Source organism: Lontra canadensis, unplaced genomic scaffold (genome assembly GCF_010015895.1).
Source record: "Lontra canadensis isolate GAN:19392208 unplaced genomic scaffold, GSC_riverotter_1.0 scaffold30, whole genome shotgun sequence".
NCBI lineage: Eukaryota > Metazoa > Chordata > Mammalia > Carnivora > Mustelidae > Lontra > Lontra canadensis.
In genome coordinates this window covers 4,382,719-4,397,999 of record NW_022631024.1, presented here as the reverse complement: position 1 = coordinate 4,397,999, position 15,281 = coordinate 4,382,719, and the positions used below count along the sequence as shown (strand labels likewise).

At 42.1% G+C, this 15,281-nt stretch overlaps 1 protein-coding gene across 3 annotated transcripts in view; it reads left to right on the top strand.

Annotated features, from left to right (window-relative positions):
- ASTN2 (astrotactin 2) overlaps window positions 1-15,281 on the top strand; it is an 851,408-nt gene that overhangs the window by 365,541 nt on the left and 470,586 nt on the right. The gene's annotated exons all lie outside the window — the stretch shown is intronic.

Here is a 15,281-nt window from a genome sequence, read left to right as displayed (position 1 = left end):
GTCCTTTGTAGCCTCATAAAACAATTAGATTTAGGCTTAGCATTAATTTGAGTTATTGTCCAGTTTCCAGAAAATATCTTCTGGAAATGTCATGAGGATGTATTACATGTCTTTGGAGATATTAAGTATTGAATTACAAGACTGTATCACCTTTCCCTGCCATCTCTCTCTCTCGCACACTCAACATGGTCTGATTTATGTTTCAGCCGTCACCATGAGAAGTTGAGTACTCAGAGAAATCACTAGAGATGAATATTGACAGAAGCTGAACACACGCACATGCCCACACCATCACACACACACACACACACACACACTCGCACATCCAGTAATGAGAGGGATAGGAGGCAGCCTGATATTACAGACAGAGCTCGAGCCTCACAGACAGGAAGAGGAGTTCTCCTTGAGAATCATCAACTTCCTAGCCATGCAATTGAAGACAAATCCCTTTAACCTCCTTCAGCTTGAGTTTTCTTATCTATGAAATGGGGATAAAAGGACACCTGCCCTCCAGAGCTATTTCTAGGATCAATTCGATTAGCGACAGTGGCAGCAGTAAAACTTCCCCTTTGATAAGCACGTCCAATAAGTCGGGTTCCCAGGCAGTCACATTTAATATGCATGCGAAGCCTCCGGGGGAAGTAGTATTCATTCCCTCTTTGAGGAGGAAGCTGAGAAAAGAAATATTAAGCATTTACTGAGGTCACTCAAATAATAAGCGGGAAGGGTACTTGTTAATTCCAGCTTTGCCAATCCCAGGGTCTGTGCTTTTCCCACAGAACTGATTTCTAGACAGAAGAGAAGGCCAGAGAACTAGAGCGAGAGGAACACACACACACACACACACACACACACACACACGCACACATGCACACTGACAGCGAGAGACGCGAAAGCAGGCAGGTGCATGGGCCTAATTTGGTCGGTTGGCATCGAACCCACAGTGTAGTAATGAAACAGATCCGGGAGGAATTGCTAATATGGTTATTCTTAGCGCCCGCAGTTGTGAGCCATCTTTGCCAAACCGCCCCTGACGTGTGTGCAGATTCGTTGGGAAAAGCAGAAAGGCATGTATGTCGTAGAAGATGGTGAACCCCAAGAGGGAGAGGCAGGGCAGGTTGAGCGATAAATTTAAGCTGATGGATCTGGAAGGTCTTGGGCTACATCTGTTCATTGGGTCGTGCAGTCAGGCGGGCCTGTCTTAGCCACATACACAGTATGTTCGTTAGGGATTTACTGAACCTAATGTGTGCCAGGCGTTCTTCTCCACCATGTCCCTTCACTTCTGACCTGCATGGTCGAGTTGTATCCCTCATTCCTGTATTCCCCAACTCACCCTGGGATATGGTGAAAATTGGTGGTGCTCCTGGGACAGGCCGTGGCTCAGCATGGGGGAAATGAGCATACTTGCTTGGACAAGCAGGAGGAAGGTGCTTATTATTTTTTTAATGAAATTGTTGTGTGTGTCCCAGGCAGGACCGCCATGGGGGCACAGCTCCAGGAGGCACCATCTGCATACGACACAATTACTCACAGAATTATCTGTGCTTATGTGTATGTACACGCATGTATGCATATATACATGATCGCGTGATTACCAGTTTTATGTACATGTATGAAATACACAAACATGTAGATCTATATGGGTAGACATGCAATTATACGTAGAGTGCACGGTTGGCTATGTCAGTTTTGTACCCCAGAGTAGGACAACACAGAGGCCCTACCCAGGCATGGTCCTGTCCTTAGGCATTTTCTGTAATGGTCATAGAATCTTGATGAAGTAAGTATTTCCATTGTACAGATAAGAAAATGGAGGAGGACTTGCCGAGTTTAAATGATTGGTTCTTGGGTCACACAGAAGGTCAATGCCTAGACTAGGATTTACACCATACCTGTTTAATCCTATAGTCCAGCCCTCTGCCTCCCATGTGAGATCTGAGCTTACTTGGGCAACCGATAGAGAGGGAAATTTTTCAACACAGGAGGCCCCTTGTTGGTGGTTTCACTTATCCTTGGTTTCAGTTGCTCCCAGTCAACCACAGTTCAGAAGCAGATGATTCTCCTCCTGATGTATTGTCAGAAGGTCAAGGGTAGCCTCACATTATCAAAATGCTTGTGTCCTTCATCTCACTTCATCTCATCACATAGGTATTTTATCATCTCACATTATCACAAGATGAAGGGTGATAGAGTAAAGTAAGATAATTAGAGACAACATTCACATAAATTATATTAACTATATTGTTATAGTTCTATTTTATTATTATTAATCTCTTTTTTTAAAAAAGATTTTATTTATTTATTTGACACAGAGAGAGATCACAGGTAGGCAGAGAGGCAGCCAGAGAGAGAGGAGGAAGCAGGCTCCCTGCTGAGCAGAGAGCCCGATGTGGGGCTCGATCCCAGGATCCTGAGATCATGACCTGAGCCGAAGGCAGAGGCTTAACCCACTGAGCCACCCAGGTGACCCTATTATTAATCTCTTACTCTGTCTAATTTATAAATTAAATTTTATCATAGGTAGGTATGTATAGGAAAAAAACATATGTAGCATTTGGCATTACCTGTGGTTTTGTGCATTCATAGTAGGTCTTGGAATGCTTCCCCTGTGCATAATAGGTTACTAATATATTAGCAAATCAGAGCTACAGGACCTTTGGGTTTCCGGGACAACTATCCACCATGTTCATTCAAGAGGCATTGATCTTAGATCAAAAAGAAATCCAACATTGAGATTGGTTTGATGCGTATATTCCCAATGAAGTCATGAAGAAAGTAAAAAAAAAAAAAAAAAAAGAAAAAATCCTAAATTAAAAGCAAATAGTTGCCTTCAATCTTCAGCAATTCTTTAAAAAAGTTAAATAACCTAGAATAAAACAAGAGGCATTTCATGACTTTGTTCTTTTCTTCTCCTGCCCAGCCTGGTACCAAATTGTTACATCCCAGGGGAGAAAAATAATTTTTTGAAATCACAACACTTCAAACCTCTTTCGTCCAGATTCAAACACCCCTAACTCAACTTTGAAGCGAGACTGTGGTGATACATAAAGGCATGCGGAATTTGGTGGCAATCTGTTTTAGCCAGACTTTGATCACAATTTGAAGTGGGGAAGACAGAAAACAGTAGAAACACAATTGCCTGGAGGAAATCAAGGAAACCTCCATTTGGGGAGAGAAAACAAACCTTTGATACAGCTTTGCTGGGAAGTAAGTCTCTAAATACCAGTGACCTGTCCATCTCCATGCTCTTTTTTTTTTTTTAAGATTTTATTTATTTATTTGACAGAGATCACAAGTAAGCAGAGAGGCAGGCAGAGAGAGAGAAGGAAGCAGGCTTCCCGCTGAGCAGAGAGCCTGATGTGGGGCTCGATCCCAGGACCCTGAGATCCCAGGACCATGAGATCATGACCTGAGCCGAAGGCAGAGGCTTTAACCCATTGAGCCACCCAGGTGCCCCACCCATGCTCCTTTTTAAGGGATATTTGATGATGAGTCCTTCCATGTTCTTTGACATGGACCTCTCAAACTTATTACCTACCATTTGACACCCCCTGTGAGGGAGAATTATTAGCCTTGAGACAACTCACTTCCTTGGGATCTATTCTCGATTGTCAGTGTGGAATCCCGGGAAAACTCTGCACACTTGGGTCACCACACTTGGGCTCTGGCCCAGTCCCAACACCTTCGAGCTCTGTTGCCCTGGGGAAGCCAGTCCATCTCCAACCCTTACCTCACTCCCAGCTACTAGTATCTATTCCACTAGACCCAGTGGATCTTAGGCACATCCCTTTCCTTTCTTGACCCTCAGTTTATCTCTAACTAGACCATCCACTCTCAGTGAGGACAAGAATACCTCCAAAGATTTGAAAATTGATTCTGGGGGTGAGGGAACCTCCTTTTGCTCTTTTTTTATGTACACAAAAAACACAGTGTATACACATATACACAACATATCTGTGGATTGGGGATGATTAAGGGATAGATTGTCTAAGCAGGTGATAATGAAAAAAAAAAGAAAAAAGGCTGAGATCCTCTGGAATAAAGGAACTCAAAGTTTTCAAACCTTCTTTAAAATTAAATATATACTTAGCTTCATAAAATTATGATTTATTGTGTGATTGTTCTAAGAAAGTTCTACTTTTAACCAAGTTTCTATCTTCTTCAGAGCTTTAAAAAAATAATATTTGGACAAAAAGAAAGAAGCCGACCCTCTTTAAAATAGCCAGTGGAACTTCTTCTCCGTGTTTTCTTCTCTTTGTCATTTGCATCTCATTCACATGTTTCAACAGGATTGCATATTCATCATAATCTGGCTGCCACTCCCTTGTCCATCCAGTGATGTTCAAGTGTTTGGAACCAGGTCAGGTAGCAGACTGGGCATCTGTGGAATGGATGGAAATAGCTTAGCTCAGACTAGGGTTTTTATCCCTAGTCTTTGGGGATCTTTGGGGAGGCGGGGTGTGGGGAATCCATGGACAGAACTGTGTTTCATCTATTGGTTCCCTTTGTAATAACATGCGTTTGAAAACTCTGTTCTGAAAAGTGATCCATAGGGATCCATGACAAAAATAAAGGTTAATAAACAGGGCAAATGCTGGGATTAAGAAGTCATTGTTGTCAAATAAGACAGAGAGTACATTAGTTCGCAAGGGCTATTGTAGCAAAGTGCCATGACTGTGTAGTTAAACAAGAGAAATCTATTTCCTCCCAGTTCTTGAGGCTAGAAGTCTGTGATCAAGTTGTTGGCAAGGTTGGTTTCTTCTGAGGACCTCTATTCTTTCTTTGTATATGGTCGTCTTCTCCCTGGGTCTTCACATGGTCTTCCTCCTGTGTTTGTATCCTAATCTCCTCTTCTTATAAGGACACCAGTCTTATTGGATTAGGGCCTGAACCTAACAGCCCCATTTAACCCTAATTACCTCTTTAAAGAACCCACCTCCAAAGACAGTCCTACTCAGAGGTACTGGGCATTAGGACTTCCAACATACAAATTTTGGGGAGGGTGCTAATCATGCAAGGACAGGTAGATAGTACAGAGGAATAGGTTGAAGTTGATCCAAGGAAAGGGGGAAGAAAATGGCAGAAGGGATGGGAGCTTTAAGATCAGGAGATGACAACGTAGGGGAAAATGACTGATGAGTCTATCAGAAATAGGTGTAAGAGAGCCTTCCCCCAACACTCACCCCATGACTCTAGATCGCTGCTGTTCTCAGGGAGTGAGAGCTCCCAGCCCTCCAGGTTGTCTCTGCCCTTGCTCACAAACTCTCAGATGGCTCTTTCTAACCTCATGTATTTGGAGTTTGGTCACTTGCTCCGTAAATGGCTTTTAGTCAATGGCAGATGGTAGGATGTATTCAAAGCTCTGTGGATAGGGGAGGAAGGTGGGAGTGGGTACACTCTTGATGGGTCTGTTGAGCTGAAGTTAGGTGAGTTCCTTCATTCTGCTTTGTCTTGGTTTTGTTTTCTATCCTGTGATTCTGAGAAGACCTTTCTCCCAGGTCCAAGCCCCTGACAGATGGGATCATCATGGGGAAACATGATGTAACATTAGGAAATAAACCTTTAATTATTTATCACATATTCCCAAAGAACGGGGCCATGGAAGAGCTGAATTCATTTGGCCAAAAAATTCCGGGATCATCATTTGTGATGACCATCTTTCCACCACACAACCTTTGATTTCCTCTGCTTCTCATTCACCACTGTGACCAGAGCCTTCTTTTGAAATCTTCCATCCATGGTTCTCAGAGGTCTGTCTCATGATTCGAGGTATAATGAAAGGGATTTGCAGCTGCCGTCTGGCTCGCCAGGCAATTTTGTCTGGTGATACCTCCTTCCGTGGTATTTTTAGTTCTCATCTGTAGCTTTCTGTTTCTTTAGGGGCCGATATGCCTCTGGCTTTTCAGAGAACACTATGGAGTGGCCTGAGCTCTGCAGCTCACCTCTGATCTATGCTGCACAATTACAGAAGCAGGCTTATAATCAATGTAATTGAAGATCAGAGTTAATGAGGACCTCCGTGCCCAGGCAATCCCCTGAGCAATGCTGAGCTTCAGATGCTAGATAAGGAAACGATTGGGCTGAACTGAAAATCCATTTGGCTAATTAGATGATGTATATTCCCACAAGCCAGTGGAAGAAAAAAAAAATATATATATATATTGAAAAATAAGGAAACATGACATTTTGAAGTTGAGATTTTGGCAAAGATTCATTTCAGAGTCACTGCTCTCTGGGGAAATTGATTTGAGCACAAAGAGGAGTCTTAGAGCACCCAGAAAATGGGGGTGCTTTCGATCCAAAACCAAGAAAATAAAACAGGGTCCATTGAAAAACTAGAGGTATATGAGACACATGGAATAATGCATTTATATTCCTTTCCTGTGTTTTTATTATCAAAGTAATGCTAGAACTTATCCATAGAGAGCAGCTTGTCACTCTTTGGCCTCACTGAGCTTGTGCTCACTCTCTGTCTCTCCCTCTCCCCTGCTCCATTCTTTGCATGGACACACTCCCCAGTCATCTTCCGAATCTCTACCAAACCCTAAGCACTGTGGTGTTTTCAGAGTTAGATAAGACATAGTCTGCTTTCAAGTAATGTACAACCTAGATGGGAGAATAAGAAAGGAGAAATTAAAAAACTATTCATGACTTGCTTTGGACTTGCTAAATCCGATCTCCCTTCCTGGACAATGGGCACTCAGGGGACAGACACCATATTTTGCTCATCCAGAAGCTGAGACAGGAGCCAGCACATAGCATGCCATTTCATTTGTTAAATGCATGAATCTATGGATGAATGACTAAATGTGTGACATGGCACGTACCGCTGGTAGTTGTGTGCAACACCTTGTAAGTATGAGAGAGACGAAGAGGAGCACAGGCCAGGTCTGAAGGCGAGCCTTAAGGGGCAAATACCACCTTAACTTTTGCCGAGTGTATTGTTCCCCTTTGTCTCCTTCCAGATCTAGCTTAGAAGCCAACTACTCTTCAGCGATTCCTCTCTGACACCCTTTTTCCTTCTGCTTAGATGCAGAGATGCCCGTCCTTGCCATGCGGTGCTCCCAACACTCTAGGGTGTATTGTGTCTATCTGTGCACACATTTGATCTCCCTTGTTAGTCTGTAATTTTCTTGATGGATTCATTAATCATTCTCTGTGCCTGTTTCTTATACAAGGAGGGGCTTAATAAATGTTGGTTAAATGAATATGCGGATTAAGTCTCGGCAATTACATTTTGTGAAGTTGCTTCCTCTCACTATCTGATGTGGTCTCTCCCTGCCACATGTCCTTGCCCCTTCACACTGAGTCCCTTTAATGTCTCTACTTTGGTAATCCACACCGCAAGCCCATGGGCTGAATGAGAGCTCAGGGGCTCTGATTGTCAATTCAAGGTTTGGTTTGGGACTGGGGAGACACTGAAGGGCTAATCTTGGATGCTGGCTCTCGCAGGATAAAAACAAAAAGTCAAAGCAAAGAAACAGAAAACGTTGGGGTCAGTGTGAATGCCTCACGATCCCATGAAGTTAGTTGAAATCCCTTCTAGTCAAGCTCAGATCTCTGATTTCATTAAAACCATTTATGGAAACTAAAGAGAACCAAAACACTTCAGTCCAAAACCTATGGGATCATTAATTTATTCAACAGACATTCTCTAAACTCCTAATATGTGCCGGGCACTTTACTCAGGGCTGGATTGATAAGGACTAATGAATGAGTCATGACCTCTTCCCTGTAGGAAAGTACTATCTATCAGAAAAAGCAAAAAAAAAAACCCACACTAAAGATACACCCTAATGGGGGATGCACAGACTATCAGAAAAGAAGCAATACCACCATGGAGGGCAGTTCTGCCTGATACCCAACCAGAGCCCCAACTCTCAAGACAGCCTGGAATAATGGATAGGTCCCATCTTGGGATGCTGAAAAATCCAGAGTCCGTTTCTACGTTAGCCGCTTACTAGTTGTAAATTTGGTTAATTCAGTTTCTCTCTGAACATCTTGTTGTCCTTTTCTAAAATGGGGGAAACACCTACCCCATAAGGCTATTATAAGAATTAAGCGAACAGGATTTGTAACACATTCATCCCAGGGTCTGGAACAGAGAGGGTGTTCAAGGGATGGTAACTCCCTTCTGCCATTAAACCAACAGTTAGTTTGGTAGAATACTTTTTAAAAGCAGTTGATGATAACCTACTTTTGAGTCACTCCCTTTTATTTTATTTATTTATTTTTAAGATTTTATTTATTTATTTGACAAACAGAGATCACAAGTAGGCAGAGAGAGAGAGGAGGAAGCTGGCTCCCCACTGAGCAGAGAGCCCGATGCAGGCGGGGCTCGATCTCAGGACGCTGGGATCATGACCTGAGTGGAAGACAGAGGCATTAACCCACTGAGCCACCCAGGTGCCCCGAGTCACGCCCTTTAAAAAAATATATTTTATGTATTTCTTTGAGGGGGGCATGTGCATAAGCAGGGGGAGGGACTAAGGGAGATGGGGAGAGAGAAAATCTTAACCAGGCTCTATGTCCAGCGTGGATCCCAACTTGGGGCTCAAACTCACAACTCTGAGACCATGACCTGAGCTGAAATCAAGAGCTGGATGCCTAACCGACTGAGCCACCCAGGTTCCCTGAGTCACTCCGTTTTACAGAGACGCTTTTCTCATGTTTAAGAGAGATCCGTTAACCAGTATTGAATTCAGAGCTCTGTAAGTTTGTAAGAAATCCAAATAATAACTGAAATAGCTCCTGTTAGTTGAGATTTCAAAATATGCTGGTGAACGTCACATACTATAGTGGATGGCATCGTGCTGGGTCTAAATCTCTCATTAGAACATAGGCACTATTCCCCTCCAGCTTCCAGGAATGTTGGTGGTCGACCACTGGCTCTGCATCTTTCTGGGAGAAATGTCCTTCATTGAAAAATACCACCTCACCTAAGCACATGACCCCTCCCCAAGGATAGCCCACAGCCTATGCCTGGTTAATGCGGGGGTGCAAAGGCCTGACACATTGTCTTGATTCAGGACAACTCTGAAGGACCATCCCAGGTCTAGAACTTCCCCTGGGGTCAGCTAAGGGCTTTGCTCAAACTGCATGGTGATTTGCTCATCCTCTGCTCAGTTCCTCTTTGTTCCTTACCAGGCAACCCCCAGCAAACCTCCCACATGCCAATCTCTGCCTTTGAGTGTCATTTCTGGTAAACCTGACTTAAGACATGTGCATCATCTCATTTAATCTTTATATCAGCCCTACGAAGGAAACGTCCATAACCATGTTTTTCACGGGAGATGACTAAGGATTGTCCAGGTTTACAGAGCTTGTGAGTAGCAGAGGGAAGATCTGAACACACGTCTTGCAGACTCTCTTCTCTGCATCACTGCACTGCGTAGCTTTCCTGAAGTAGTGGGATTAGCCAAACTCAGCCCTGGGACACAATTCAATATCCATCCCTCAGTCTTTAGTGAGAATAAATACAAGAATTATCCATTTAAACAGCATGACTGTGCTTTTTAAAAGAAAAATCTGTGGTTGATACTGATGTGCAGTGCCTTGCACAGGGACCCATGTGACATGTTTCTGCTTGGGCTTAGTTCCAGAGGGGAAAATATGGCTTTGCAGATAGATTTGCATATCTTCTCTTGCCAGAAATTTGAAATATGGAATCCAGCAGACTTCTTCTCTTTTCCTTTTTATTTGCTTTAGTTGCCAAAGATTTTAAGGCCAACTTCAAATGTGGTCATTTCCTCATTCCTGAGCTTGATGCTATCAATCCCTTATGCTTTTCACATAGAATCCTCTTTCCTCCTCACCAAAAGTCGTATTGTCCACTGTGCTTCTACTGGGGAACTCTTTCTTTGAAATGATAGATATCACATCATCTGTGTGAGTTAGGGAAGGTAATGTTGCCTGCCTTGCCCTTACGCTTTCTGGGAATCTGAGGTCCTCAGGGCATTCAGGTAGGGTCTGACATGATCCTACCTCCCTGACCATTGCCCATTAGACCACACCTAGTCACCAAGGCCAACAGGAACCCAGCCATTGTGGTCAGCCAGCAAGGTCTCTTGTGACCTGACAGAGAGGTTGCTGTCAAACCCATATGATGCTCTGTAGCTGAGTTCCTCTTAAATTGCATACAAGGAAAGATTTTTATTGGTTGATAGTGAGGTAGATAGAAGCAAATGCAGGGAGAGAAGCTGAGTCATGTTATTTGTGAAACATTTTTTTTTAAGATTTTATTTATTTGACAGAGAGAGAGATCACAACTAGGCGGAAAGGCAGGCAGAGGGAGAGGGGATGATGCAGGCTCCCTGCCAAGCAGAGAGCCTGATGCGGGGCTCGATCCCAGGACCCTGAGACCATGACCTGAGCCAAAGGCAGGGGCTTAACCCACTGAGCCACCCAGGTGCCCCTTTGTGAAACAATTTAAGGTGTCCTGCTGGTGAGGTCTGGAGATCTGCCATAAATCTCGAACTACTCTCCAAGTCCGGCATTGTGGAGCTTGGTCCTAACTGAACTTTTTGTTTTTTCTTTACCCCTGTAAAATTTGACTTTTACTATATTTTATGTACATTTTCTCTGTTTTTATTATTTTTTTCATTTATTAAGTTTTTAAAACTTCAATTTCAGTATAGTTAACATACGCTGTTATATTAGTTTCGGGTGTACAGTATGGTGACTGAACAATTCTGTACGTTTCTTGGTACTCATCATAAGTGTATTTCTAATCCCCTTCATCTGTTTCACCCATCCCCCACCACTTCCCTTCTGGTGTCCATCAGTTTGTTCTCTGTAATTAAGAGTCTGTTTCTTGGTTTCTCTCTCTTTTTTCTTTGATTGTTTGCTTGCTTTCTCAAATTTTACATATGAGTGAAATCGTATGGTGTTTGTCTTTAACTTACTTCGCTTAACTTAATACTCTATAGCTCCATCTATATTGTTGCAAATGGCAAGATTTCATTTTTTTTAAATGGCTAAGATCCCACTGTATGTATGTGTGTGTGTATATATGTATATATACATGTACGTGCATATACATACATACACACACACACCACATCTTCTTAATCCATTCATCCATTGATGGAGACTCGGGCTGCTTCCATAGTTTGGCTATTGTAAATTATGTTGGAATAAATATCAGGTGCACATATCTTTTTAAATTAGAGTTCTTATATTCTTTGGGTAAATACCCAATAGTGAGATTGTTGAATCATAAGATAATTCTAGTTTTACCTTTTTGAGGAACCTCCACTCTGTTTTCCAGAGTGGCTGCACCAGTTTGCATTCCCACCAAGAGTGTAAGAGGGGTAACTTTTCTCCATGTCCTTGCCAACATTTGTTTCTTGTGATTTTGATTCTAGCCATTCTGACAGGTGTGAGGTGGTATCTCATTGTGGTTTTGATTTGCATTTCTCTGATGATGAGTGATGTCGAGCATCTTTTCATGTGCCCATTGGCCATCTGTATGTCTTCTTTGGAAAAATGTCTGTTCCTGTCTTCTGCCTATTTTTCAATTGGATTATTCATTTTTGGGGTATTGAGTTTAATAAATTTTTTATATATTTTAGATACTAACCCTTTATCAGTTATGTCATTTGCCAATATCTTCTCCCGCTTGGTAGGTTGCTTTTTAGTTTTGTTGATTATTTCCTTTGTTGTGAAGAAGCTTTTTATTTTGATATAGTCCCAAAAGTTTATTTTTGCTTTTTTCCGCTAGAAAGAAGTTATAGCCAATATCAGAGAAATTACTACCTGTGATCTCTTCTAGGATTTTTGTGGTTTCAGGTCTCATATTTGGGTCTTCAATCCAACTTGAGTTTAATTTTGTGTATGGTGTAAGAAAGTGGTCCAGTTTCATTCTTTGAATGTAGGTGCCCAGTTTTCCCAACACCATTTAAAGAGACTCACTTTTCCCATTTTATGTTCTTTCCTTCAGCATTGAAGATTAATTGATATATACTTGTGGCTTTATTTATGAGTTTTCTATTCTGTTCTATTGATCCATCTATCTATTTTTATGCCAGTACCATACTGTTTTGATTACTATAGCTTTTTAATATAACTTGAAGTCTGGAATTGTGATGCCTCCAGTTTTGTATTTCTTTTTCAAGATTGCTTTGGCTACTCACAGTCTTTTGTAGTCCCATACAAATTTTAGGATTGTTTGTTCTAGTAGTGTGAAAAATGCTGTTGGTGTTTTGATAGGGATTTCATTAAATCTGTATATTGCTTTGGGTAGTATAGACATTTTAACAACATTTGTTCTTCCAACACATGAGCATGGAGAATCTTTCCATTCCTTTGTATCTTCTTGAATTTCTTTCATCAGTGTTTTATAGTTTTCAGAGTACAGGTCTTTTTTAAAAATTATTTATTTTTTATTTCTTTTCAGTGTTCCAGAATTCATTGTTTATGCACCACACCCAGTGTTCCATGCAATATGTGCCCTCCATAATACCCACCACCAGGCTCACCCAACCCCCCACCCCCCAACCCCTCCAAAACCCTCAGTTTGTTTCTCAGAGTCCACAGTCTCTCATAGTTCATTTCCCCCTCAATTTCCCCCAACTCCCTTCTCCTCTGCATCTCCCCATGTCCTCCATGTTATTCCTTATGCTCCACAAATAAGTGAAACCATATGATAATTGGCTCTCTCTGCTTGACTTATTTCACTCAGCATACTCTCCACCAGTCCCGTCCATGAATACCCAAAGTTGGGTATTCATCCTTTCTGATGGAGGCATAATACTCCATTGTATATATGGACCATATCTTCTTTATCCATTCATCCAGTGAAGGACATCTTGGTTCTTTCCACAGTTTGGTGACTGTGGCCATTGTGCAATTGTAAATGGAATTGTTTTCTTAGTTTCCCTTTCTGCTGCTTCATTATTAATGTATAGGAACGGGACATAGTTCTCTATATTGATTTTGTATCCTGTGACTTTACTGAATTCATTTATCAGTTCTGGTAGTTTTAGTGGCATCTTTCGGATTTTCTATATAGAGCATCACATCATCTGTAAATAGCAGAAGTCTTAACTTCTTTTTTATGTTTGGATACCTTTTATTCCTTTTGTTGTCTAACAGTTGTAGGCTACCGTTGTGTATTACTGCATACACACACTCACCATTCATAGCTAGTATGCAGCCACTCTGCACAGGCTTCTGTTCCTTGCCCTCAAAGAGTGTGTGTGTGTGTGTGTGTGTGTGTGTGTGTGTGTGTGTAATGTAATCCATATATGTATGCATGTGTGTGTTCATGTATGTATATGTGTGTGTAGAAGTGTATTTATGTGTGTACATATATGTGTGTGTTCAGGGGAATATTTTAGAGTGTAGATTGCAAGGTAGGGTCTTTGTTTGACTTACACAAGTTGTTTTTTTTTTTTAATCTCTTTTTTTTTTTTAAGAGACAGGGTGTGTGAGCAAGCAGGGGAAGGGGTAGAGGGAGACTTAGAGAGAGAGAATCCTGAAGCAGATTCCCTGCTGAGCCGAGAGCCTGACACGGGGCTCAATCCCAGGACCCTGAGATCATGACCTGAGCTGAAATCAAGAGTTGGCTGCTTAACCAACTGAGCCACCCAGACGCCCCTGACTTACACAAATTTAAGAACAAATTTAAGTCATTATTTCAAATTGCTTGATTACAATCAAAGTCTGCATTTGCAGCCTCTCTTAAAGAAAACTGACGTTCTTGTACTGCTGGCTTTTAGATCCGTTTGACAAGAGCTGGCTGGAGCCAGCCCACAGCCATTCCTAGTCTGAGAAAACCTGCAGTGCCAAACTCCATCATTCCCAACATTAAGGCATTTTCTATGGCACAAGTGCAGCTTTTTTTCTTAAAGGTGCTATGAATTTCCTTGACTTTCTCTCTAATAGAATAAAAAAACAAAATCTAGGCCAGGAGGCCAAGAAGCTGCTCAGCTATTCTCTCCCATTAATAATCACACATTCGGCCTCTGTGGGCATTAATGATCCCTGTTAGAGATGGCGGTAGCGGCGGGGGGAGGGGGGTATGCCTGGGCGACAGAGATATTAGCACATTTTTTTTCTTTTAAGTTTTAATGTTGAGGGGCACCTGGGTGGCTTAGTTGTTAAGCATCTGCCTTTGGCTCAGGTTGTGATCCCAGGATCCTGGGCTTGAGCCCCACATCAGCTCCCTGCTCAGCGGGAAGCCTGCTCCTCCCTCTCCCACTCCCCCTGCTTGTGTTCCTGCTCTTGCTGTCACTCTGTCAAATAAATAAATAAAATCTTTTAAAAAAATTTCTTTAGGGGCGCCTGGGTGGCTCAGTCATTAGACGTCTGCCCTCGGCTCAGGTCATGATCCCAGAGTCCTGGGATTGAGCCCCTCTCTGGGCTTCTTACTCAGCAGGAAGCCTGCTTTCCCTCTCCCACTCCCCCTGCTTGTGTTCCTGCTCTTGCTGTCACTCTGTCAAATAAATTTTTAAAAAATCTTTAAAAAATTTTTTTTAATGTTTAAGCATTCTTTACTAAAACAAGTCAGGCCTCTGCTAAGCATAACATTTTATCTATATTAATTTATTCCATTTTTACAACAATGAGGTGGGTTCCATTGATATTCCTATTTACAGATGATGTCACCAAGACCCGGAGGTATTGAGTGGCTCACACAGAGTCAATGGCAGATAAGGGTGGATTGTGAATTTGAACCCAAGTCTCTGTCAGTCCTAAGGGCCCAACTTCTTTTTTTTTTTTTTTAATTTTTTATAAACATATAATATATTTTTCCCCCAGGGGTACAGGTCTGTGAATCGCCAGGTTTACACACTTCACAGCACTCACCATAGCACATACCCTCCCCAATGTCCATAATAACCCCACCCCCCCCTCCCAAACCCCTCCCCCCAGCAACCCTCAGTTTGTTTTGTGAGATTAAGAGTCACTTATGGTTTATCTCCCTCCCAATCCCATCTTGCTTCATTTACTCTTCTCCTACCCCATTAACCCCCATGTTACATCTCCTCTCCCTGATATCAGGGAGATCATATGATAGTTGTCTTTCTCCGATTGACTTATTTCGCTAAGCATGATACCCTCTAGTTCCATCCACGTCGTCGCAAATGGCAAGATTTCATTTCTTTTGATGGCTGCATAGTATTCCATTGTGTATATATACCATATCTTCTTTATCCATTCGTCTGTTGATGGACATCTAGGTTCTTTCCATAGTTTGGCTATTGTAGACATTGCTGCTATAAACATTCAGGTGCACGTGCCCCTTCGGATCACTACATTTGTATCTTTAGGCT